This window comes from Camellia sinensis, chromosome 1, assembly GCF_055761805.1.
Source record: "Camellia sinensis isolate YWXY chromosome 1, ASM5576180v1, whole genome shotgun sequence".
NCBI classification, from domain to species: domain Eukaryota; kingdom Viridiplantae; phylum Streptophyta; class Magnoliopsida; order Ericales; family Theaceae; genus Camellia; species Camellia sinensis.
Window position 1 is genome coordinate 79,577,976 of NC_138961.1, and position 27,630 is coordinate 79,605,605.

Consider the following 27,630-nt stretch of genomic DNA (forward strand, 5'->3'; position numbering starts at 1 on the left):
GATCACCCCGAAGGGAGAAACAGTAATAGGGAAGTTCTCTATAACCGCGACCGAGAAATGAGGCCGATGTAGCCACGCGACCGTTGAGTTTTACTGTTTTAATGGGAAATTCCTTTGTTGTCCTGGATCTTGGCCTTGACGTTGTCTATGGTGTCAAAGTTTTCCACCTCGAGGGTGATTGTCTCACCGGTGTGAACATTGTGGATTTAAGCGCGGTCAGATCAAAGCATTTCAAGCTGCGAATGCTCTCCGAGCAGCGGGCGTTGATTCGGCGCTGCCGCTGTACCAATGCGACCACTTTCTCTTTTTCACCTTCGAAGTTGAGAAGGGCGAGGACAAAGGCGACGCTGTATGAAAATAGATATTGTAATGCTCAAACGTAGGTTGCGTTTTTGTAATTACTGTTTAATCGAATAAAATGTTTTATTTTAAAAATTTGTATCTCATTCTGAATTTTTATATGCTTAATTAAGCATCTTATTTCGAATGTTGGCACGTTTTTCTTTGTTCATGCGGTTGTGCTGGCTCAACTTACATATCCCTGCTTTGATGTGTAAATGTTTTTTCATTCTGGAGGGCGCTCCAAATTCGGAATATTACTCGGCCCTTGAGCGTTGCCCGGTGGGACACTATTTGGTCAGCCGAATTTGGAGGCTTTATCGGCCAAAGACATCATGCACCGATGGGGCTCCGAATCCGGAGGCTTTTTGGCCAATCGTGATATCCACGAAGGGCGCTCCAAATCCGGAGGCTTTTTCGGCCCAAAGACATCATGCGCCGATGGGGCTCCGAATCTAGAGGCTTTTTGGCCAATCGTGATATCCACGAAGGGTGCTCCGAATCCGAAGGCTTTTTCGGCCCAGAGACATCATGCACCGAGGGGGCTCCGAATCCGAAGGGTTTTTGGCCAATCGTGATATCCACAAAGGGCACTCCAAATTCGGAGGCTTTTTTGGCCCAAAGACATCATGCGCCGATGGGGCTCCGAATCCGGGGGCTTTTTGGCCAATCGTGATATCTACAAAGGGCGCTCCGAATCCGGAGGCTTTTTCGGCCCAAAGACGTCATGCGCCGAGGGGGCTCCGAATCCAGAGGCTTTTTGGCCAATCGTGATATCCACGAAGGGCGCTTCGAATCCGGAGGCTTTTTCGACCCAAAGACGTCGTGTGCCGATGGGGCTCCGAATCCGGAGGCTTCTTGGCCAATCGTGATATCCACAAAGGGCGCTTCGAATCCGGAGGCTTTTTCGGCCCAAAGACGTCCTACGCTAATGGGACTCCGAATCCGGAGGCTTTTTGGCCAATCGTGATATCTACGAAGGGCGCTCCAAATCCGGAGGCATTTTTGGTCCAAAAATGTTGTGCACCAATGGGGCTCCGAATCCGGAGGCTTTTTGGCCAATCATGATACCCACGAAGGGCGCTCCGAATCCGGAGGCTTTTTTAGCCTAAAGACATCGTGCGCCGATGGGGCTCCGAATCTGGAGGCTTTTTGGCCAATCGTGATATCCACGAAAGGTGCTCAGAATCCGGAGGCTTTTTCAGCCCAAAGACGTCATGCGCCAAGGTGGCTCTGAATCCGAAAGCTTTTTTGTCGGAGCACTTTTTAACTGGATTTCGCAGTGGGTGGGATTACAACTTTTCAACAAGAATCCTTGCATTACAAAAGTGGAATGTGTACATGACGAATCATTTAGAACTAGGATCATTCCCCAGAAGTCGGGTTTAATGACAGAATTTTCGCAAGTGCGACGAGTTCTAGGGCTGTGGCAGACTCCTTCCTGACATATTTCTGAGCCGATGTGGAATCTATCCTATAATGGCCATCTTAGTTAGGACCCAATTTTCCATCAACCAGTTTCTTGTCATCCGGAAGTACCTTTAGGATCAACTCTCCCGGTGCGTAGCGGCGTAGCTGAACGCGTTGATTATACGACTTGCCAAGCTGCTGTTGGTATCGCCTAGGGCTTCCGTGGCTTTTCGCTAAGGAGCCGTCCGACACTGTCGAGGCTGTATCGATTCAGCACTTCAGTGGAGTTGACCTGCAACTCCGTTAGTGTCTTTTCAGAAAGGAGATAACATGCTTGTGCGGATTGTTGGGAACCACAGATTTGCTCAATGCCGTGTTCGGTCGAGAAGCGTAGCAGCTGATGATAGGTGCTTGGCACAGCCTGAATAGTATGCAACCAAGTTCACCCCATGATGAGATTATACGACGAAAGGAGCTTGACGACCAAGAATTCCACATCCACTGTTTGGGAGCCGGCTCGAACGGGTAGCGTGATTTTCCCTAACAGGTGCTCTGGATTTACGACGAAGCCGAATAATAGATAAGGAGTCGGAGATAGGTCTGATTCGTTGAAGCCGATTTTGACAAAGGTCTCGTAATTCATAACCTCTGAAGTGCTCCCCTAGTCTATGAGGACGCGTTCAACAGTAAATCGGTTTACGTGTAGTTCAATGACCAATGGATCAATGTGGGAGAGTGTTATGCAGATAAGATCGGAATCGTCAAAGATAATACTCGGAGCTTTGTGGGGCCGTTTCGTTGCTGTGCATTGCTTCTGGGGGGCTGAGTGAATTGCGTGTACGGTAAGAGGCGTTGGAAGGCTGTATATCATATGAATGACGCCGAGTGGAGGTGAATCCTGCCGAAGGGCAACTATTTTGATTTCACTCTTTCGGACATGTTGCTGGAGCCGACCATCTTGCACCAATTCCTCAAGGTGGTCTTTCAAAGCATAGCAACTGTCCATATCATGGCCGTGATCTTTGTCATATTCACACCACCTGTCCCGCCTTCTCGTGTCAGGAGGTCCTACCATTTTGGACGGCTATTTGAAGAACAGAAAATGTTGGATTTTGGACATAACCGAGCTGATTGGCTCTGACAGTTTCGTATATTTCTTGTCAGTGTGCTTTGTGCACCTACTATCAACTTGCAATTGCTCATTTGCTTAGTGTGAGCATTGATCGCTTGATCGGCGAGAATCCCATCTCTTGTCTCGTTTAGCCCGCTATCGTGGTTCAGGGCTCTGAGGTGGTATGGAACTTATTGGCTGAGCAATTTTAGGAAGGGCCATTTTGTTGGCCATGTGTCCAGTTTTAACCCGCAAGGCGTCATCTTCCACTTTGCAGTATTCCTCTACTTTCTTCATCAACCCCCAGACTATTTTGAGGGGTCTTCTAGTCAAGGAACTGCGGAGGGCACTATCTGGGTGTAATCCCATTTTGAAGGCGGTGATGGCCATGGAGTTGTTGCAAGCGTCATCAACGAGATTAAAGCATTCCCAGAGAGAGTCGGCTTGTTTCGGCTGGACCTCGTTGGTGATGAATCTGGCCCTGAAGGATTTCTGTAATTGGTAGAAGGTTTTGATCAAAGCCAGCTCCAGTTTATAATACCACCTGACAGCCAATGGTCCCAAACTGCTGGGAAATATTCAGCACATGAGGGCCTCGTCGTCTGCATGCAATGTCATGGCTTGCTTGTAGTGGCGGATGTGGTCAGTGGGGTCTGATTTGCCATCGTACAAGGTGAATGACGGTGCTTTGAATTTCTTGGGTAGCACTGCCTTTGCAATCCGTCGTATGAAGGGATTGTGTTGATCTTCGTTCGAACTGTTCCTTCTTCGCTTGTGCCTTATACGGGGACTTTCTTCAGAAAAACTGATAGTTTCAGGTCACCCCTTCTTCCTAGGCTCCGGGGATAACGAGTTGGAGTCGCTATCAATGTCATCTTATCGGGCTCGAGGTCGTCGACCACCAACCTTCGAAGATCGTTCCGGATTTAGGCGTACAGCTTGTTTGGACTTCGCCACTCCCAAGGCCAAATCTTCACGAAGACGTTCATTCTCAGCGATTATGTTCTCCAACCTCTGTTCATTTTGCTTTGCTTGTTCCATGATCGCCGACATTGTCTCATGCTCCGAAGTCGAGGGTGAGGCGAAGTTCAAGGCACGTCTTGCGGCGATAGTCTCCGATCCAAGCATGTTTGTTGGAGTGAGGTCGTCTCTTTGCGTGGTTTCATCAGTGACTATTAGAGGATCTTCTGTTACGCCTTCCATGGATATATTTGAATATTCCCACAGACGGTGCCAATTGTGGAGAAGTGATTTTGGAAATACTCTTCTGATCTTGGGAGACGCTAGTGACCCTCTTCTAGTCACTTGAAAAGGAATAAACACTCCGGTCGGGGGTGCCGGAATTAGCACTCCTATGGGCAAGTCAGTCTTTACGCTCAAGTTTACTTGTATTCTAAATTAAGCACAATAGTTCTCACATACCTCTTACTGGCTGATATTCTTCTATTTATATCCTTTCTCTCTTGGGCCTCGGGATTAGGCCCACTTTATGTTCGTTATTCAGCTTCCTTTGTAGCAAATTACTTTTTACTCGGCCCTTGCCCTATTCGGCTATTTAACTTAATAGGGTATGATTTGGATGTGGGATAAAGCCGAATACTATATATACAACCCAATTCCCCAAGTTCATATACTCGGCCTATTTACGACCCCTATTATTTGGCCCCCACAAGGACGTACATATTAATTGGTTTGATCTAAATGGGTCAATCAAAAATTCAGGGTGGCTAAGTGATGAACCCGATATGGACGAGGGAACTGAACTGAAGCTGGAAGAACAGAAAGTGGGAACCGCTGCAATGGCCAAAACAACCAATGGAAAGTGTAAACTACTGGAAAACACCGATGTAGAATAAGTGGCTCAGGAGCTGGGCATAGTTAGTACTGTACCTACAGAGTAAGAAGCTGCACTGAGGTGCCTTGAGCAAGAAGTGGATCAAAACAAACAGAAGGTTGGAAAGGACCAAGACCCTGTAGGGGAAATCTGTGATGAGAAGATGACCCGAACGGAGCCGGACAACTGTTTGTCGGCTGTCGAAGGAATCTGGTGGGATGACGACGACCTACACTTGGCCTACGCTGATGAGGATTGGGGTGAAGGCTTTCTTGACAATACCTGGTATGTGGAAGAAGTCAACCACATGACAAGAAGTGGCCGATATTTCAAACCACCGCCTCCGGACCAACCCGAGGCATCCGGGAAGGATAAAGAGGTTGAAAAAACATAAGGAAAAGCAGTTGGAGGAAGAGGCTGTGCTAAAGCAGTTGAAAAAGATTCAAGCTGACATATCTATCTGGGGTCTGCTTATGGCTTCGCGAGTGCACAGACAAGCTGTACTGACGGCGATGGATAAAGTCAAGTTGTCCATTGAGACTACCCTAGAACAACTGGTGAGATTGGTCTTCTCGGGAGGCGCTGCGCCAACTTTGACCTTTTCTGACAAGGAGTTACCGCCAGAAGGCTCTGCACACAACAAGCCTCTACACATATCCGTAGAGTGCCGAAAAAAGTGGGTGCCAGTCGTATTAGTTGACACCGGGTCAGCAATCAACATATGTCCATGTCACACGGCTTATACTATTGACCTAAATCCAGCAGAGTTCGTACCTACGGCCCAAGTGATCCGAGCATATGACAATACAAGCAAAGAATTGATGGGGATAGTACAGATTAGAGTACAAGTCGGCCCAACTCAGTAGGACATCGAGTTTCATGTCATGGACGTTCCGACCACTTTCAACCTACTACTTGGGCGACCATGCCTATACCAAGTGAAAGTTGTCTCTTTTACTCTCCACCAAATGTTAAAGTACTCCCATGGAAAAGGGGTGGCCATTGTCTTCGGGAATTCATCTATACATCCTCCGCCAGAGGTCACTACACTTGTGCTGGAGATTGTGCATGGAGAAGAGGATGTCTTCCTTTCAGGGTTTACCTTAGCTAAGGTCCGGGTAGTGCAGGACATCTTGGCTATTGATGAGAGCCTATATGTCAACGCCCAATCTGTAAATCTCATGAACAAGCTACAATATATGCTCGGAATGGGATTAGGAAGGAGTGGTTGGAAGGGCATTACTACATTGGCCGACGTGCCACATAACCCACATGCCTTTGGTCTTGGCTATACGCCCACCAAAGAGGACTGGGTGAGGAAAGGGAAATAAATGGTCGGAAGAGCCAGAGCTAAGCAAACTGGGAAGCGGTACGAGCTTGTGGACCGACCAATTCAGGGAACCGTGAATGGCTATTTTGTTCGGAAGGGTAAAGACTTCCCATTCTGTGATTTCCCCGAGCCTTAGTTCAGCTCTGAGAAGCAGCGGGTTCCCGGCTTTGAGATTTTCTTTGACTTGCAGTTGCAAGAGAGTGATGCGGAGGAACAGACTGAACTAACCGCTGAGGTTGCAAAGAGTATAGGAAATGACTCCGATAGCAGTGAACTTGAGGTAGGAGCAGCACCGGCATGTCTCCTTTCGGATCCTCAGATCAACTCAGAGAGCTTTGGGGATAACCTGACCGTTTCCATGATCGGAGACCAACCGGGTGCGAACCCTTCCAGTGGTATCTTGGATGCATCTGGCGCACAGTCCCTCGCTTGGCACCTAGAGGAGGGCTTTCTGTCCATTAGTTCTAAGCTGGGTAGTGAACTGGAATCTGATTCCACAGAGTCTGTGGAGTCGGAATCAGATTCCAGTTCCTCTGAGTCAGAGTCCGGTATTCCTCGGGTTGATAACCCAGATGCCGAGGTTTTGTCTAGGTCGTCTTTTTCCTTTTCTTTTGAGTCGGTTGTAACCGAGGAATTTGATGAACTGAATCTTTTGAATGAGAATGCCACCGCAGATTCTGAGTACTTTTCTGTGCTACTTGTATATTGCATTGATCATGACTTTTAAAATTTTAGTGAAAACAATGAGGAAGGAATTCCTCTAGTTTTGAAACGTTTGATTAATCGAGAGGAGGAGAGGTTTGTAAAACCCCTCGTTGACGAAATCATTTTAATTAATGTGGATACTGAGAAGGATCCGCGTCTAGTCCAAATCGGGTCCACGTTGTCTTCGGAGGACCACGAGCGCTTAGTTATTTTATTAAAAGATTTCAAAGATGTTTTCGCGTGGTCCTACGAAGACATGCCTGGAATCGATCCCGAGATTGTACAGCACCGGATCCCTCTTGACCTTGAGGCCTGACCCATCAAGTAGAAATTGCGGAGAATACACATGGATTAGGCTTTGAAGATTAAAGAAAAGGTCACAACCAGATAGATGTAGGGTTTTTGCTATAATCTGAGTAGCCAACTTGGTTGGCCAACATTGATCCAGTACCAATGAAAGATGGTAGAATTCGGATGTGTGTGGATTTCAGAGATCTGAACAAAGCCAATCCAAAGGACGACTTCCCTCTACCGTACATCAACGAATTGGTGGACTTCACCGTAGGCCATGCATTGTTCTCATTCATGGATGGATTTTCCAGGTATAACCAGATTTTGATGGCACCCGAAGACAGAGAGAAAACCGTTTTCACCACGCCGTGGGGAACCTACTGCTATAGGGTGATGCTAATTGGGTTGAAGAATGCAGGGCTACCTATCAAAGGGCTGCAACTACAATTTTGCATGACATGATCCATAAAGAGGTCGAGGTGTACATGGACGACATGATTGTCAAGTCCAAGGAAAGAGAGGGCCACTACACGGCCTTGAAGAAATTCTTCCAACAGGTCAGAGAATATAGATTGAGGTTGAATCCATAGAAGTGTACTTTTGGCGTAACAGCAGGGAAAATACTGGGGTTCTTGATCACACAGAGGGGCATCGAGGTAGATCCTTCCAAAATCAAGGCCACCCTAGAAATGCCACCACCAAGGACTGAAAAGAAGGTGCGAGGCTTTCTGGGTAAAGTGCAATTCATAAGACGATTTCTTTCAAAATTAACCTTGACTTGTGAACCACTATTTGGTCTCCTGAAGAAAGGAAATAAATTCCAATGGGATGACCGATGACAATTCCCTTTCAAGTAAATCAAGCAATACCTACAAAACCTGCCTGTGTTGTCACCGCTAGAGCCAGGGAAGCCCTTGATTCTGTATTTGTCAATAACGGGCACAACAATGGGATGCATGCTTGCTTAGGAATCTGAGGATAGGGTGGAGAAAGCCATCTACTATTTGAGCAAAAAAATGTTGGACTATGAGACTCGTTACACCCCGCTGGAGAAGGCTTGCCTAGCTTTGGTATGGACTATTAGGAAGTTGAGGCACTACTTGTTAGCTCACTCCGTAATTCTGGTTTCGACCCATCAAATATCTCTTTGAGAAACCAGCGCTTATGGGTAGGCTAGCCCATTGGTTGCTTCTCCTCTCCGAATTTGATCTAAAGTATGTCTCTTGCAAGTCTGTCAAGGGAAGAGCGGTAGCTGAGTACCTGGTAGATCACCTAGTGGAAGAAGATGAAGCGGTAGAATACCTATTCCCAGATGAAGCTATTCTGCAAATCGAGGAAGAGATTTAGACAATGTACATTGACGGAGCGTCTAATCAATACGGTTATGGGATAGGAGTGTTGCTAATAGCACCCGACAATTCCTATATACCTTAGCCTTCAAAATTTGGTTCAAGGTATCTAACAACGAAGTAGAATACGAGGCGTGTATCGCTGGTTTGGAAGCCGCCCTGGAACTAGGGGCAAAAAGGTTGGACGTCATCGGGGACTCGAACCTAGTTGTGTCTCAAGCAAATGGAGACTGGAAGGTCAAAGAAGAAAAGCTGAAGATCTATCGGCAGACCCTGGACGTTCTGATTCCTTGGTTTGAGAAACTGACCTTCACGCATCTACTAAGAGAGAACAGCAGGTTCGCTGATGCTTTATCAACTCTATCTTCTATGATAAACATCCCGATGGGAGTTCGGATGCGCCCGATCACCATTGAACAGAGATATACATCGGCCTATGAGACTATCGCCGCAATAGATGAAGTGCAAGATCAAAACCCCTGGTATTATGATATCTGAAACTTCTTGGAAAAGGAGGTTTATCCACTAGGGGTGAATGCCAAAGATAAGAGGGCAATACGGCAAATGGCCGTTCAATTTATCATTTGCGGGGGTAAGTTGTATAAGAGGGGTCATTTGGGAATGCACAAGTTATGTGTCATCACAAAGGAATCGAAGCGTCTAATGGAGGCCATCCACGGAGGAGAGTGTGGAGCACACATGATCGAAGTAATGTTAGCCTGGAAGATTCTCAGGCAAGTTACTACTGGTCTACCATGGAGGAGGATTGTATTGGTTTTGTTCGGCGATGCCACAAATGCGAAATCCATGCAAATCGCATGAATATCCCGTCGTCGAAGCTGTACAACATGACTTCACCATGGCCTTTCTCAGTCTGGGGAATTGACGTTATTGGGGCAGTTACACCGAAAGGGCCAAATGGGCATGAATGCATTCTGGTGGCAATTGGTTATTTCATGAAGTGGGTGAAAGCTCAGTCTTATGCAGTGTTGAAAGCAGCGCATGTGGCTAAGTTCATCCGAAACAACATCATTTGCTGTTATGGAGTCCCGAATGAGATCATTTTAGACAATGGCTCCCATTTCACGAAAGAAGTGATCGACTTATTGGAGAAATACAACGTGGTTTTTCATAAGTCATCTACATATCAGCTGCAAACCAATGGAGCTGTTGAGGCTGCCAACAAGAACAACAAGAACATTTTGCAGAAAATGATTGACACCTACAAGGACTAGCCAGACAAATTGCCATTTGCTCTCTAGGCTACAGAACTTCAATTCGGACATCTACTGGGGCAACTCTGTACTCTCTTGTTTATGGGATGGAAGCTGTTTTGCCAATTGAAATAGAGGTTCCGTCACTGCGGGTTATGGCTGAGTGCCAGATAGCAGAAGCGGATTGGCAGCATAGCAGGTTTGAAGAACTGATGTTGTTCAATGGGAGAAGGCTGAAAGCACTGTACTGTGTTCAAGGTTATCAACGTAGGATTGCCAGGGCTTTTAACAAGAAAGTTAAGTCATGGAATCTTAAGGTAGGGGATTTGGTATTGAAAGACAACCGAGCTCCTATCCATGACCCTAGGGGCAAGTTCAGACCCAATTGGACTGGTCCTTACATTATCAAAACTATTTGGTCGGGTGGAGCTGTTATTCTTATGGACCTAGAATTTTCCCAACCGATCAATATGGACAAGTTGAAGAAATATTACCCCTGAGAGGCTCACTAGGCCGAAAATCGGGAAGGGCAACCTAGGCAAAAGTTAGAGCACAAAAAATTGAAAAAAAGAAAAACTGAGCTCGTAAGGTTGAAAACCCAAAAAGGGCAGCCTTGGCAAAAGTTAGAGCGTAAAAGGAGAGAGTTAATACTCGAGTGAACCCGAACCGAACTACGTAATGTCTAATTCCCATCTTCGGGATATGTAGGCAACTTCATTCTGGAGCTCGGCCGTAAACACCTCCAAATCAACTGTGTCCATGTGTTTGATCAAGGAATCTTTGTCTGTTCGTTATATGAAAGTTCGGTTGTGATCCTTACTCTGAGAGAAGAGCTAGTTACAACGCTAAGCAGTGCTATTCAGACAAAGGACAATTTTCCATTTTTGAATTCGGGGTTGTACGTCTCGAGGATAGATTCCATGTGTGTCAAGTTGTGATCCTTATCAAAAATGGTTTTGAAAAGTTTTGATAAAATTTGCTTTTGTTCAAATTAATCTTTTTACAACTTAGACCATTTTCGGACCAAAAAGAAAATTTTCAGTACCCACAACTTCAATTTCATTGATTTCAATACAAAGTTCTCTAACTCTCAATACAAATTAAAGTTGCTTTTATTACATTCAAAAGAAAACTTGAGAAGTAAGATCAAAGCAATAAACTTGGGGCATAGATGAGTCAGGTGTTCCTGCGTCCCCTGCTTGTGCATATGGAAGCTTCTGATGCTAAAGTAGGCCCAGATTGTTTCTCATCTTCAAGCCAAGTCAGACACTCACCAGAAAGTACGTAGTTGAAACTAGGGGTAGGAGCCAGAATCTCTCTTGTCCTCCAAACAGCGGGATATCTAGCCAATTGTGAACCTCGGATTGGGAATGAAGCTAGGTATTCTATCCCCTCTTTTGGGCAAGTTTGATCATGTCCGAACTGACACCTGAACCGGAACGGAAAATAGAATACATAGTGTGTCAAGCCAATCAGTTGAATGCCAGGTTGCCAAGTCATGCTGTAGCTCATCTTGGGCAGATAAAACCAGGGGCAATGCCAAGCAATGTCAACAGCAGACCTATTACACATCCAATGGCACCACCATCGTTCATTTGGAAAACCAACTAGCTGTTGGCGAAAAAAGTAGCCCCGGGCTGAATATGCAAGGCAAGAATCCACTACCTTCAACCTGTCCATGAGCCATATTTGGGGAGGGATAAAAGAAAATAGAGATTAAAGAATAGAGAGGTATATGTTGAGAGAAAAGAGTGAGAAAAGGGCGTTGAAAGAAAAACAGAGGATGAGTGCTGAGAGATGTGAGAAACACATATTAGAAAGGATGGGAAACATTACCTGAAAAAGTAGTGGACTTCTCGCGACTTTGGTTGTCTCTTGCCGATAAAAGGCTTCTAAGCCATCAGAGTCTCGGCCAATGCCAAACCAATGCAACTCTTGCCCTCTTTCAAACCTTGGGCTACTTCAACTAGCCGGATGCTAGACCCGCCGAAACTAGGGGCAAGAAGAAAGTGTGCTAGCATATATAAACAAAGAGCGTGTTACCGAAAACCCCGCCAAAAAAGATCACCTCGGTCACCGGCGTCAGAAAATCGATGAATCAAACTGGGGGGGTCCAACTCCCCGTTGTAAACCAAGGATCGGGCCTCGTGTAGAGTAAGCCCGCACATCCGTCCCAAAGCTTGGATGTGACCAAAACAGGGCTGAGGCAAGATTTCCTCATTGCGCCAGGACTCCATTAGCACTTGAAATTCTTTGATTGTCAGGCATATCTCTCGTCCCCGAAGCTAAAGACGTGTGTAATCGGGTTTCAACATCTAGCTGCGGCGTGAAGAAACGGAAAACAAAGCGGAGAACGACGCAACGGGAATAGTGCATTTATGCTGAAACCCTAGAAATTCAGCTTTTTCGAGCCATCTAAAGTTACAATCCAATTCGAGAGTTTTTCGGCAAAGAATGGCTCCATTTGTGAAGAATTTGTAGCTGAAATGAAGAAACTACGAGGTCCAAACCTTTTGTAGAAGATAAGGCAGTGAGTGGAAGCCAGGTGTCAAGATTCTGGAGGTTCCTCGCATTGATGGCCGATCGGGCATTGGTGATGGCCGACATACCACTTTGGTGGCCGATGGCATCTTTTCATGGCCGACATCCTCCCACTCTAGCCTACTGTCTTTCTTGTGCTAGAAAGTGCTGGTAGCATGAGCCTTGTTCTGTTCTTTGTGTATTTTGGAGTCTTGTTTTGAGTCTTTTTAGGCCTTAGCATGCTTGTTGAGGTCTGTATGTTTTGTTTTGTTTATTGAGTTGTATTTGTCTTGTTTTGCTCATCAAATTGTATTCAAGTTGTTTTGTTGTATATTGAGTTGTCTACTTTTGTTTATCGAAATTGTTATTGTTTCTATTATCGAGTTGTATGTTGTGTTTAGAATTTTAGTTGTTGGTCGGTTCGTTACCTGATTCAGACTGTTATGGCAATACAAGTGTTCACATTTCGTTATCAAATTCAATCTCATTTTCATGCAATGCGGTGCTCATGATGCAAAATAAAACACTCTTTCAAAAAAAAAAAAAAAAAAACCTCGGTTTTCATTTTGATCATGGTTGTTTTTACAAAAAGTGCATTACAAGTTTTTAAAGAAAATAAAACATGTCTGAAGTTGTACAATGTGCTGACACTACTAACAAAAAGAAACTAAGCAAAAAACTACAAAAATTAGCGCTGGTCACCTCACGCTCAAGAAGCCCTCTTCATCCTCTTCCTCGGAGGAGAGGACTCTGCGGTACTGTCTCCATCGGCGCCACTATCTGAACCAAAATCAGAGTTTGAATCGGTGCTGTCTCCACTCTTTGCCTCGGAGCCCTCCTCAACATCAGTATCTCCACTCTTAAAACCCAAGCCAATGTCATCATCTCCACGCTTGGATGACTCAGCATGCTGACTCACTACCTCCTCGACCTCGCTAGTCTCAGCCTCATCATCGCTTAGAATGGGCTCTGAAGGGCCACTCTCATCTCGGGTGCCCCTGGCTCTGCCTCGGCTACGTGCCGGAGCCTGTCTCTCTCTCCTCCCTGCCACCAGAGGAGACACCGCTGGTACTGGTGCTATAACTGCTGTCGGTATGGGTGGAACCTGAAAAGGCAGTTGTCATATGTTAGCCACAGTGTGTGTATCAGATGCAAGTATGGTGCAGAATGAGTATATGCTGAAGTCAGGTACAGAGTATAAATACAGTATGGAAGTGCAATATTTCAAATGCAGTGTATCAGTGTAGTGTGGGGAAGTTCTCATGTCAGTGGAAATTTGATGACTGGAATGTAAGAAAACTTAAGAAATTACCTGAATGTCGTGGAAGCTGAAGAATGCCTCCCTCCAAAATACCATGCCCTCAAATAAGGCTAATGGCTCCAGCAAATCCTCGGTGTATCCTGGGGGTGCCTGCAAATGCATTGGGAATGATCAATGTCCAGAAGGAAAAATTACTAGAAAGAGATGAGAAAACTAAAAATGTGATACATACCAGGGGTGCGTCATGAGCTCTGACATATCTATGTCCCGCTGCGACAGGCTCAATTGGAATGTGATATGCCTCCCCAGTATACCGCCAACATGTGAGTACAGTAGGTAGCTCCGGCCACCCGGTCCTCTGCCTCACCTGAGGAGCCTCTCTCCCACGGGCCCTGGCTGTCCTAGTTGCTCTAGGCCCCACCCTCGCAGCATGGGCTCTCGCCCCCTCACCTCCACGAACACCGATCAGTGGTGGCATGTGTCTGAATGAAGACCATATAATTGCCCTCGACTCGGAAGTACTCTACCTCCAAGCCCACCATGAATTGGATAATGCCGTCAACAAATAGGCCGTCTGCTGACCTCATGGACTCTGGCAGCGTCATCGGTATGAACGGAGCAAGCAAACCCAGAGATTGGCGTACGACTCTTTTGGCTAGGTACTAGGCTCGGAAAATCGGACCCTCAAGTAGAATACAGTAGCGCGAAATGCCCAAGGCCACAATGTACCGGCCTCAAACCCCCGTCGGTATCATAGCCCATGGCTAGCATGTGATCTGCAAATAGAAGATGAATAGATTATTAGCCGTCGTTAGATGCTAATATGTGATTCAGAACAGATGTAGAGAAAAAATGATGACCGTGTTTTAGGTTACCTCATAGGCAGCTACGGTGTCAAAGTAATGTCTGAAGAAAGTGAAGGGCACACGAGTCCTGCGGTGAAGCTGACCATCGTACACTCACGAATAGGGGACCGTCAATAGAACCTCCACTGCAGGCTCTGGGGCAAGAGTCGGGAAATATGCATACACCCATAGCTGTAAAGAAAGTGTAATGATATGTGATCAGTACAGTGTTTGAACAGATATTGAAAATGCAAAGCAGAAAGCATACAGTGTTTGAACATATATAGAAAATTCAAAGCAGAAAGCTTACAGTATGAACAGATGCAGAAAGTGCAAAGCAGAAAGCACATGTGTTGAACAGATGTAAAGTAAGAAATGCTAAACAGAAAATGCAAAGAGTAAAGAGGGAACTAAGATGTGTACCTCCCAGGCTCGCTAGTAGCCTCCGATCAAGTGTCCACTCCGGCTGGAGGTCGAGCTCATATAGCCATATAGAGTGGCGAGGCCAGCCCCGCCCCAATCATGGAAACTCACTCAGGGAAGAACCACCAGTGCACTCAGCAAATACAACCCTACGGTGTTTTGCATGTTTGAAAACAGGGTGGTATCGAGAAGGAACATCAGAAAACCCCGAGCGTACTGCTCTATCTCCTCTACTGTCTCTGGCTTAGTCCCCTGGAACTGCTCCTCAAACCAACTGTATCTGACCATAACTGTCAGGAACAAAGGTGGGCGCGCCCCCAGTAGCTTAATCCAGGCAGCCTCCCATTCCCCCATGTCAGGATCGAGAGGAATCGGATCACCCCCTACACCTAGGCCTGTGATCATAGTGAAGTCGTAAGGAGTCATTGTCATCTCTCCGGCAATGGAAAGGTGAAGAGAGTTGGTGGTGTCCCACCATCTCTCCACTAGCGCTCCAAGAAGTGGACGGCTCGCTATAACTCGTGTCAATCTAGATCAGAATAGGCCGAAGGCGGCCTTGTCAACAATGTCATGCACTCCTATGGGGAGCTCGTCATTCCAATCTCTGGCCATCGTGGCCCCATAGCCCCTGTATGCGCGAGTCACCCTGTGGCAAAGGACAGGTGAACTTCTATAAATACAGTTAGATGAAAAGGAAGTGCAAAACAAATGCGGTGGTGTAGACGCCCCATTTTTTACCATACTCAAGAATTGGATGTGCTTGCAGGTACATCCGATTACAAGCTTGATTGCTCACTGAGCACTCAAGTTTCGCAACAGAATTCCAGGTTTGCTCCTTTCAAACCCTATTTCCATTATGTCTCATTATTGGACCATACCTTGGTCCCTCCATATTATTGTTTGTGATGGCCTGCCGGCTATAGGGAAGGGGCTACTGACCATGGATTTGGCCCTGCCGACCATTGATAAGGCCTACCGGCCATCAATGAGGCACTACCGGCCACCACTGATGGCCGGCAGGACACCTTGTTTCAGCAGATATTATGTTAGATCTTTTGAGCCAGTTGTTTTTTATTGAGCCATCCTCCATACACGTGTATGGAGAGATGGAGGTCATTTCAAGCTTGTCAAGCAAGCTTTGCATGGCATTGCTCTGTATAAGGGGAGGCTCCTCCCCCTTTCTAGAGGTTTAGCATTTTTCAGAGCTAAAGAGATCCCTCTCTCACTAGAATTCTCCCTCTCTCTATATATATATTTGTGCTATATTGCCTCAAAAGTGTTGTTTCTTGATACTTTTGCACACAAACACCTAGTAAAACACCACCATCATTGAGTTGAGGTTCTTGGGAGTGTAATTTGAGTTCTGAAAGCTGGTTTTAGGCTGGAGAAGCTGCTGTTCTTATTGCTCTTCAAGGGTGAGTCCCATTCCCCCTTCTAAGCTTTGTTTTGGTTGCATATTTGGCCACCTTTGCATGCTTTTTTTGACCTAAGTTTCAACTAAAAAAAGTTTTGTATTTAAGTGCTTAAAATGGTTGTTTAAGGCTTTGTTTGAGTTAGGGGTGGTTTACCCCCTTTGGTGGCTTGTTTAGCCTTGCTTTGTGCCATCTCTTAAGGCCTTTGAGGTCATCTTTGTTTGGCCTTTTAGCCACTAAAATCCAGTGGATTTTCAGTGGTAGAAATGTGGTTTTGAAGTCCAAAATGAGAGGGGGTGGTCCCCTCTCCTCTTGTCTTGTTTGCTTGCCTTGTTGGCCTAATTATTGAGCATGTGTTCCTAGCATGTGTTGGGTTGTTCTCAGCCTATTTTTGGCCTTATTTTAGCATGGCATAACTCTGTTTTGGCTTGGTTGAGTCACCTCATGCATGCTTTTTACACTTGTAGTGTAATCTTGCCATTTAGCCTTGTGTGCTCAATGCTTTGATCCATCATGCTAGCCTATTTTGGTTCTATCTCAGCATGTTTTTGGTGTTATTTTAGCATGTCTTAGCTCTGTTTTGGTTAGACTTGGCCATGTGAGGCTTGCCTTGTATGGTTATAGTGTAAGTGGCTTTAACTAGCTTTGAGTCTCAAGTCTCTAGCATGCATTACTTGAGTTGTTTGCATGCTTTGGCCTCATTTCTAACATGATTTCAGTATATATGGTGTAGCCATACTCTCACATGTTTCATTCTTTCAACGCTTTTGGAGAGTTGTGTCTTGTGCCTTAATCTTGGGCTAATATGTATGCATGCTTGTCTAAGCTTTTGGGCTACCATCTTAGCATGTTTTGGGTCTTATTTTTCCATGTTACAACTCTGATTTCAGTTGGTGGAGTCACCTCTTGCTTGGTTTTGATACTTGTAGTGTAATCCCACTCATCGACCTTGTATGCTTAGTGTTTTGGCTTACCATTCTAGCTTGTTTTGGCTACACTTCATCATGTTTCTAGCATTGTTTTGGCCTGCCTTAGGACTGTTTTGAGTGATCTTGGTCCTTTGGGACTTGCTTGATATGGCTATGGTGCAAGTGCCTTAGCTAGTCTTAAGTTTTGAGCCTTCTAGCATGCCTTTTTTATGGTGTTTATGTGATATGGAATCATTTGACATGTTATTTCAAAGCATGTAGCATTGTCGTATTCTCATGCATATCACTCTTTGATTGTATTTGAGAGTTGTGTTTAATGCCTAGCTTGCGAGCCAATGCATGAGCATGTTGTTGTAGCTTTTGGTATTTCATTTCCAGTAGGATTTTGCCACTTTTTTGGCATGCATGGGGTTTGTTTGGTGTTGGTTTAGTCCATCAAGCATTGCATTGCATGATTCTAGTGTTGTGTCTTTCACTAGCTTTTAATGCTTAAGTATTCTAACATGTTGTGCATGAGCGTTTGCATGTTAGAGTCTTGCATTTCATGCCAAGATTAGCATGTTGTTTGCATGTCATGTTGCTTGCTTTGCATTGTGTTCAATCGGATGTTGTGTTGAACACAAAGTGGATTAGTTCATTTCATACTTGAAGTGATGAAGTGAGCCAATCACCCTTGGTCTCCATTACCTTTGATTTCTCATGATAAGGAGATGGTCTAAGTGTCTTGTTTGTCATGCATTTATTGAGTTTGTACATGTTGGATCTTTGACCATCATGCATTGAGATGCTTGATTGATGGTTTTGGATCCAACGGTGCCTCTCCCTTGATGTTTTAAGGTGATATGGAGGGGCATAGTACGTACATACCCTTGGGAGACCCTCCCTTTCCTCTGTTTTGTGCTCTGTTGCAGCTTGGTGTCACAACACACCAGTGGCCGGCAGTTCTTCATTGTTGGTCGGCACCCTTTCATCTGTGGTCGGCAGTGTGCATCCTTGGCCGGCAGGGGGGTCGGAAGCAACCATTCATGGCCGGTAGGCCATTGGTGCACTCCCCAGCATTGTTTTGGTAAGTTTCAGCAGCAATCACTGGGAGACACCCTACAAATAGAGCCTCTTGAGAGCAAACCAGAGAGCTTTTCGGGGCGGAAACCGAGCATGCATCCTTCATTGTTCAAGGTGGAGTTGTGGCAGCCTAATTTAGATGCTTTTCATACTTGGTTGGTTTTGTAACTTAATTAATTTGATTAATTAGTTGGTTTGTAATAATTAGTTTAATTAGCGTAGCTAGTTGGCTAAATTCATTCGGACCCTCCTTCGTAAGGGCGTATTGTTGTAATAAGGGTGCGTGTGTGTGTGCATGTCTTCCAACCCCTATTTCTTTCTCCCTTTTACTTATCAGATTTTGGTGGTTAGTTTAGGGCATATTTCAATTAGTATCCTTATGGTTGCATGCGTGCATCATTCATTTGTCTTGCATGCACTGGGCTCGGCGCATCATTCAAACTGTATTGTATTTCAATACCTATTTGAATATATGTATCAATTGTTGCATTCATATGCCATCTTAGATAGCCGAGCCTACTTAGTTGCATTTTTCATGTGTTGCATTAGGCATTTCAAACATAGCTAGGATCATGCATTGATTTCTAACATAGCTTCTATTTTGGCTCGGAGTACACTGTGAGTGTTTATGCTTTAGCATCCTTGCATGAGTGTAAGTGACTGCCATGATAGCATGCTTGCCATGAGACTATGTGCTTAAGTGATTAATTACATGAATGCCTATGGATGAAGGCTTCATTGCTTGAATTGGAACAATTCATCAAAATGTGCGTTTTAAGCCCACTTGAGAGTGGCAAATCATGTTTTCTAAGCCCACTTGAGGGTGGTAAATCCGCGTCTTAGACTACTTGAGGGTAGCAACTTCAAACCACTTTTCGAAAAACAAACATGAGATGTTTTGTTCCAACTTGAGTGATTGAGTCTATACTTGTATGCTGCGTGCATCACATAGTAAGTTAGCCAATAAACCGGAATAAGAACACATGTGTTTACAAAAACAACATATCATGTTAGTAGAGGCCGATCTTTGATCAGGTGAGTGGCGGTGCTCATTTCAGGACCTTCGCCCCTTATACCCAAGTTCCCGAGCCGAGGCAACTTTGGTGATGACAGACATGTGGCCTTAGGCACGAGTCAAGGTTTCCTAAATTTTTCAAAATAAAATATTTAGGTGGCGACTCTGAAATCTAGCAAAGCAGTCCATGTTTGGCGCTTTTTGATTAAAATTGATTTTCTAAAACGATTTGCCAAATTTGGACTCTTTGGTGATTTATCAGTCTTACATTGCACTTTGTGAGATTAGATTCAGAACCGTGATAGGAGTCCGAACAGTAGTAGTATGAACCCAAATCTGCGCCCTCTTCGAAAGGGGGGCGCGCGGAGCGAGTTCGGGCAGTCTACAGGTGGCAGTGATGAAAGTAGAACAGTCAGATGAGAGACAGCGTAAGAAATGCAAGTAAAGAACATCAGATGTATAAGTGAATAGAGTTTGTACCTCAACAGCAACGACTGAAAGATGGGAATCTGGCTCCCTCAGTGAGAGATTCGCTGGCGCGTCAGTAGCAAAATCAATGAAGTGCCTAGTGCCTCCAGCAGGCAGAATATGCGTCCAAGGATGATACCTTGCCGGATCAAAAGGCCTCACTCCCAGTGGTAATGGCTCTGGCTCTGCCTCAGAATCAAACTCCGCCTCAAACTCTGCCTCTGGAGGAGCTCCATCATGTGGTATGTCGTTTGCCATCTAGAATATGGGTGAAGAGTCGATGAAGAGTGAAGAAAGTGAAGAAAATGGGGCAAACTTTGAAAAAGTCAAACCTTAGGAGAGAGAAAAGGGAAGAAAAAGTCAAAGCCCGGAATAAGGCACCAAACCTGAGAGAAACTTGAGGGGAACAAGCCACAAGTGGTGAAACTCCAAAAAAAAGTGCCAAAATCAAATTTCAATCTGTTCAAAACAGAGTAAACTAAGAGGGTTTAGCGAAGAAAATATGCGTGGGGCATTGGAAAACGCGTATAAAGCTAGGATCTAGAGAGAAGGGAGGTCTAGAGAGAAATGGTGGAATTTCAGATATGGAGGTGTGTGAAAATGTGGCCCCACGGCCCATACTTAAAGACCCATGTGTGAAAAGACCCTTTTGGCCCGATTCGCCATCGGTGGCCGATCGGCCACCACTAATGGCCGACAAGCCTCATTGGTGGCCGACAATCTTGAAGGGTGGCTGACAGGTGGCCGTCATCTTTATCTGGTGGCCGTCCAGTGCCCAGTGCCCTTATTTTGTGTCTTGATGCTGTGGTTGTCCCTGTTTCCCGAGAGGTGCAAGGGAAGGTCATTATTGAGTTCAAATTCTCTCTATGGAAGCTCGAAGTTGTGTTTTCGATGATCATTGTTCGTCACTTGTTGAACGAGGTGTATCCTTTTTGCATGTTGCAACTCTTTCGAGAGGTGGATTGGAAAGTTGCTATTAAACTTGTTTTGTTAGAATACATATGCATTCCCTCATTACGTATGTAAAACGTGCATTTTACATATGTTGTTGCATAGAAGATGTTTTCAAATTTGCATAGAACATGCATTTTGTACTCTGCATAGAAGATGTTTTCAATTTTGCATAGAACATGCATTTTATTATTTAGCATGGAACATGCTGTTAATCGGGCATGGAGCATGCATTTTGTACTTTGCATAGAACATGTATTCAATACTTTGCATAGAACACGTCTTCATGTAGCATTGTGCCTCAATTGTTTACTTTGCATAGAACATGCACCTCGAATATGTTGTACTTGTTGAGTTTTTCTTGCTCAGATGCGATATTGTATGTACAGTTCATTCAGCGAAGCTAGCATAATCAATGATATTGTATGCATGGTCTGTTCAGAGGGGTTCTGGGTGAAGTCATTCGTGTCCTTTGAACCACATCCTTTTACTCCTTCTCCTTGCGCGTGAGGCGTGTTAGGATTACCTTCCTTCGGTTAAAAACATTTGAGTGCGTCCTGATGTTCATACCATCCTTCAGTTACCTTCCTTCAGTTAAAAACATTTGTGTGCGTCCTGATGTTCATTCCATCCTTCGGTTACCTTCCTTCAGTTAAGAACATTTGTGTGTGTCCTAATGTTCATACCATCCTTCGGTTACATTCCTTCAGTTAAAAGCATTTGAGTGTGTCATGATGTTCATACCATCCTTCAGTTACCTTCCTTCGATTAAAAACATTTGTGTGCGTCCTAATGTTCATATCATCCTTCAGTTAAAAAAACATTCAAGTGTGTCCTGGTGTTCACACCATCCTTGTTTTCTTCCGCGTGCAATGCGTTAGGATCTTGTTTGACGTCTCAAGTATGACCGATGATTTTGTTGTTCTTCGTCTTTCCTGCACATCGCGTAGTTAAGCTTGCATAATTCTTTTGCATCCTTTCTGTATGAAATGTGGTTTGGTTTGTAATTCCCGTGTGTGGCGTGTTTACTTACTTTTGTGTTTGAGGTTGATATACCTTGTTTCGGTTTGAATGTGGCATTTTCCTTGCATAGCATTTGCATTTAAATGTTTCATTACAACCTCATTACATGATCATAAGTTATGTTCCTGCATCATGCATATCACTTGCATCTTGTCCTAGAACTACGCGTGTTTAATTCCTTGCAAAGGGATATGTAGGCAGCCTGCGGGTGCAATCGTTTTTTTCTTGTTTGTTTGTTTGTCCAAGTCTTCGGCCTTGTCAAAATGGGTCGTCTCTGGGCTTTGACATTCACTCCTGTCATTCCATGACTTCCAAGTTCTGTCAAAGAGGGGCAACTGTAGATACCCTATTTTTGACCGTCCTCAAGACTAGGACATCATCGCTTGTGCATATGATGATTATGTTTGTTTTTGTTCGTTTTGAGTGCCCGAGTCCTCGGCGAAACGCTCTGTCTTTGAGCCTTTAGACCATGTCCTTTCTGTGCCTTGTTTTGGATCAAAACTTGGTGTGGCCGACCACCACCAGAGGTTGTCGGCCATGGCTTGTGCTTGTGGGCCATTGGTGTGGCTGGTCGGCCACCAGTGGTGGCCGGTCGGCTACCAGTGGTGGCCAACAGCCGCCAGTCTCTTTTTCCAGATATTTGTTAATATTTGTTAACAGCTATGCCAGCTGTTAGCACATTGAGCTACATCTCTCTACACGTGTATGGTAGAATGTTTCTAAGCTCAAGGCATGTTTTTTTTATATATACGGGGGTTCCTCCCCCATTTTTTAGGGTTAGAAAATTTAGAGCAAAAATCTCTCTCTCTCTCTCTAGATTCTCTCTCTCTCTCTCTCTCTCTCTCTCTCTCTTACAATTTTATGCCTAATTGCTTATTTTCTCGACATTTTTGCATACACATCCTAAATCAAATCCTCTTACCTTTGAGCTGAGGTTATTTGGGATCTTCTTGGAGCTCTTGAAGGTAGTTTTAGCTTGGTTTTGTGCCTAGAATTGCCCTTTGCTTGAAGAGGTAGTTTACTTGCCTTGTTTACTTTATTTCACAAACTTGTTTTACCATCTTTTCTTACTATTTTGGAGCTGGTTTTGAACTGAAAAAAAACTCTATTTTAGTGGCCTAAAAGTGCTGGTTTGGGCCTCTTTTTTAGTTAGGGAGTGGTTCACCCTTATTGCTTATTAGTTTGTAAAGCTTTTGAGTCTTTATTCATCACTTTCAAATCACTTTCAAATCAAATTTTTGGGGCCTTTAACCACTGAATTTCAGAGGTTTTTCAGTGGCAAAAAACTCATTTTGAAGTCCAAATTTTGAGGGGTTAGCCTCCCCTCTTTGTGTCTTGTTTGCATGCCTAGTTAGCTTCACATGTTAGCATGTTTTTCTAGCTTAACTTAGCTCAAGTCCAACATGTCTTAGCCTCTGAAATAACCTATTTTAGCTATGTTTTGGGATGGTTAGTTTGTTTGAGTCTTGTTTTGCATAGTTGTAGTGTAACCCCATGTATTAGCTTAATGTTTTGGCTTTTCATGACTTAAGTCCAGCATGTTTTAGACCATATTTAGGATTGTTTTGCCTATGTTTTTGGTTATTTGTTTCATTTGAGCCTTGTATGGCATGGTTGTAGTGTTAATTCCTTCACTAGCTTAGTGTTTTAAGGCTTTAACCCTCATTGGCATAAGGTGATTGCATGTTTTAGTGCTTTTTCTACTTCATTTCAGCACTTATAATCTCTGCAATCTCCCTCACTTCTTCACCTTTTGGTTTTTCTTTGAAAGTGGTTTCAAACCACTTGTTTGCCTAAGTGTGAAATGGAGGTGCTACACCTAATGTTTAATCCCTTAGGGGGTTTATTACCAACAGTGTAATGCCTCTTTCATGCCTAAAGCAACTTGTGGTTTGAGCCCTCCTTCCATTATAGGACACTCACCAATGGACTTAATGGATTAAGGAATGATTTGGTAACTAAAATGAGTAAACAAAATTGGCAAGTAAAAGAGGCAAGATAAGCATTCTTTGTATTGCATTGCATGTGTTCTAATTTGAGCACAAGGAAAAGGGAACATTTCATACTCAAAAGTGATGAAATGTGTGCCATTTTCCTTGGTCTACATTGCCCTTGAAATGAAATTTCTTGATTGATGGTTTGTGAACCATCGTGCAATGAAATTTCTTGATTGATGGTTTGTGAACCAAAGCTTGTCCCTCCTTTGATTTCTCCATGAAAAGGAGAGGCATAGTTTGCAAACAACTCTTGAGAAATACACTGTTTTGCTCTATTTTGCTCTCTGTTGCAGCAAGAAAGTTCAAACCAGCAGTGGCCAACAGCAATCACCAGTGGCCGACCAGCCCCCTGTCAGCCACCAATGAAAATTGAGCAGTATGTTGGTAAGGTGGCGGAGAGATGTTCTGGAAGTGGGCAGCATTTTTAGTGACCAAATGTGCAAACAGAGGCTTGCAGCAGCAAAACAACAGCTTTTCGGGTGGGAATCGAGCATGCATGCATCCCTCGCTTCCCAGGATTAGCTAATTAGTTTAATTAGCAATAGTTTAAATATGTGTTGTAATTAATTAGTTGTAGCTAATTAAGTGTTGTAAATAATTAGTTAGTTTAACTAGTTATTCGACTTCGGTTTGTAATAATTAGTTAACTAGAATAGTTAATTAGTTTAAAGTGTTGTAATAATTAACTTAATTAGTTTAGTTTAGCTAATTAGTTAGCTTATTCATTCGGACCCTCCTTCGCGAGGGTGTAATGTTGTAATAAGTGTGCATGCGTGCGTGTATGTCTTCCAACCTCACGTCGTTCTCCCTTTTATTTAATCGCTTTTGATGGTTAGATTCAGGACATATTTCAAATTAGCATACCTTATGCTTGCATCCATTCATTTGTATTGCATACACCGAGGCTCGGCGCATCATTCAAACTGCATTGTCATTTCAATACTTATTTGAATACGTGTTCAGTCGCATGTTGTTCAAGTCGATTCATATGCCATATTAGTAGCCGAGCCTATTAATTACATATTGCATGTGTTGCATTAGGCATCTTATATAATTAGGAATCATGCATATTTTTCTAACTCATATCTTCCTGGTTTGGAATACTAGGTGAGTTGTTATGCTTTAGCATACTTGCATGAATGTGAATGTTACCATGTTTAGAATGCTTACCGTAAGGCTATGTGCTTAAATGCTTAACTGCATGAATGCCTGTGGATGAAGGTTTATTGTTTGAATTAGAACGATTCAATGAATGTGTGTTTTAAGCCTACTTTGTTGAGTGGAAAATCATGTTTTAAGCCCACTATATTTGGTGGCAAATCCGCAAACTTTAAACCCACTTGAGGTGACAACTTCAAACCATTTTCGCAAACAAACATGAAATTGAATTGTTCCAAATCGGGCAAACTAGTCTATACTTGCTTGTGCACATCACATAGTAAAGCTAGCCTAATAATCGGAACAAGAGCACATAATGATTATAAAACCTCATATCATCATTAGTAGACGTTGATCTTTGATCGGGCAAGCGGGGGTGCTTAATTCATGACTTCCCCTCTCGTACCTAAGTTCCCGAGCTGAGGCAACTTTGGTGATGACGGACACGTGGCCTTTGGCACGAGTCAGGGTTTCATAATTTTCCCAAAATAAAATATTTAGGTAACGACTCTGTATCTGGTAAAACAGTCCAATTTTGGCATTTTTAATTCAAAATCGATTTTCTAAAACAATTTGCCAAATTTGGACTCTTTGGTGTTTATCAGTTTTACATTGCACTTGTGAGATTAGATTCAGAACCACGAGAGTCCGAACTGTGAGGCCTTTCTATTCAAACCTTCTGAAAGAGGGCGCGAAAAAGGGCGGGCCACACCATCTAGCAGTGAGACAGAGCCCTTGGATCTAGCTGACTCCTTCCTAGAGATAATTAGAGGCTCACCTGCTATTGAATCTTCCAGTCCTCTTCCTCAAATGGACTCGGAGGTCTGTCTGGAGTTGATTAGGACTTTCTCAAGGGTCCCATTTCAAGCTCTAGCAAAACCAACCATCAGGAATGGATTCCTCAAATGCTGTCAATTCTTTGAACAGACCAATGCCTCTTTCAAAGGTCACTTGTCTCACATAGCAACAACCATCGAATTTTATGTCAACATCCATCAATTAGCCAAGGTTCCAGAGAAAGAATTCCTAAAAGACAAAGAGTTTGTCTCCCATGTCCATTCTACGATTTTAATCCTGAAGGGATAACGCTTCTCTACATCACAGCTCTATGCTCAGCTACTGCACAAGAAGGTAGAATTGGAGAACGAATTATCAGCAGTTAACCTAGCCTTGGAGCAGAATGCACAGACACTACATTTCTCTCACCAAGGGTTATCTAACTGGAGACAAGAGATGAACACTACCATTCAATTGTTCCCAACCCTTAGAAGTAGAGAACTCATTTTAAGGGAACAGTTGAGAGATTGTAAGGAGTTCTGGACCAAATTATGGCAGAATGTACCTAACTCATTATGAAATGAAATATTTTTATTTGCCCAACTGAGTTCTTATCTTTTGTTTTTGTTTTGTATAATGATCCTATACTCCTTGTGTTTCCCACACAATTGGGTAATAATGTTTCAAATATCTGCCATTAATTTTCCTGGAATGTACATACCTATTTAGGTTCTTCAAATGGTAGGGCCCCCTAGGTAGGACTCTATGGACTTGGTATGACCCCTCCCAGTTGAGTGACCATTTTCCAAACTTGTGGCTTTTAATGCCTACTAGAATTATTGTTTTCCAAACTAAGTCCCTTTCATCAAAACTAAGGTGTGGGATCCTTTTATTATAGCTTTTGGTTTCTTTCCTCTATTGTATAAGGATATTGTTTATACCCAGCAGATCCACTACATTCATGGGGTACTCATCTTTTGGAGTTGCCAGGTTCAGATTTATGAAGTCAATACAGACCCCTCAATTTTCCATTCTTCTTAATCACAAGCACTATGTTGGACAGCCGTTCAACATACCTAGTTGTTCTGATAAAGCCTGCCTCAAGGACCCTGACAATACCCTCCTTTACCTTTTGGATCACCTCAGGACTCATTCGCCTAGGCCTCTTCTTGTATGGTTTAAAATTTGGCTTAACTGGAAGCCTATGTTCCACTAATGACCTATGTAATCCAGGAAGATCATTGTAAGACCAAGCAAAACAATCCTTGTATTCTTTTAGTAGGGCCAATAATTGGTTCTTGGCTATAGGATCCAACCAAACACTTGTATTTGATTGACCTCTTCTAAAGGATCTTGCATCTGAGTGCTTACCACTGCCTCTCCTTCAACTTCTGTTGGCGTCGTAGCAACATTCTTGCATTGATCTGTCACAACCTTTTTTGGCTCAACCTCTTTGCTTTCTTTTTCATAGACAAAGTCTGTCCATAGGGCCTCTTCCTCCTGTATCTCCTAGACTTTAGTTTCAATGTCTAATGCACAATATTTGCTTAGAACCAATGGTTTGACCTCCTGTTGCTCATGTTTGCAGCAGTCATTCATTATGGCTTCCCTTTCTTCCTTTCGAACCTTCTAAACTATTGTATTGATGTCCAATGTGAAAAACTTCACCAAAGCCAAAGGTCTGGCTTCTTGATCCTCCTGCATACAACCAGGTATTGTTGGTATCTTTGATGGTGTACTCATCATCTGCACTCTCTTATACCAAGTGTTTCAGGTGTGCCAACTCCTCATCAATCATCACTTCGGCTGTCGTATTCGGCTTTCTCAGTATGCTTAGTGGAACCACCCCCTTAGTATACAACTTGGCTTCTGCAAAGTCTGCACAAGTAATAAAGGGTTGTGGGTCTGCATCTATTTCCTCTATCTCCCCACTATTCAAGGCTATCATCACCTTCTGATGTAAAGAGGAGGGCACACATTTGTTGGTGTGAATCCAATCTCTACCAAGTAAGGCATTATATTTGGCATTACTGTCTATGACAAAAAAAGCAGTCATACAGTCTCTTGTTCCCACACTCAGACTAATGAGTAATATGCCTTAGGCCATCTGTTTGTTCCCAACAAAACCAGTAATGGTCGTACTTGTTGGGATCAACCTGGGATTCCTTTTGCCCAATTTTTTCAAAGATGAATGAGGAAGCAGATT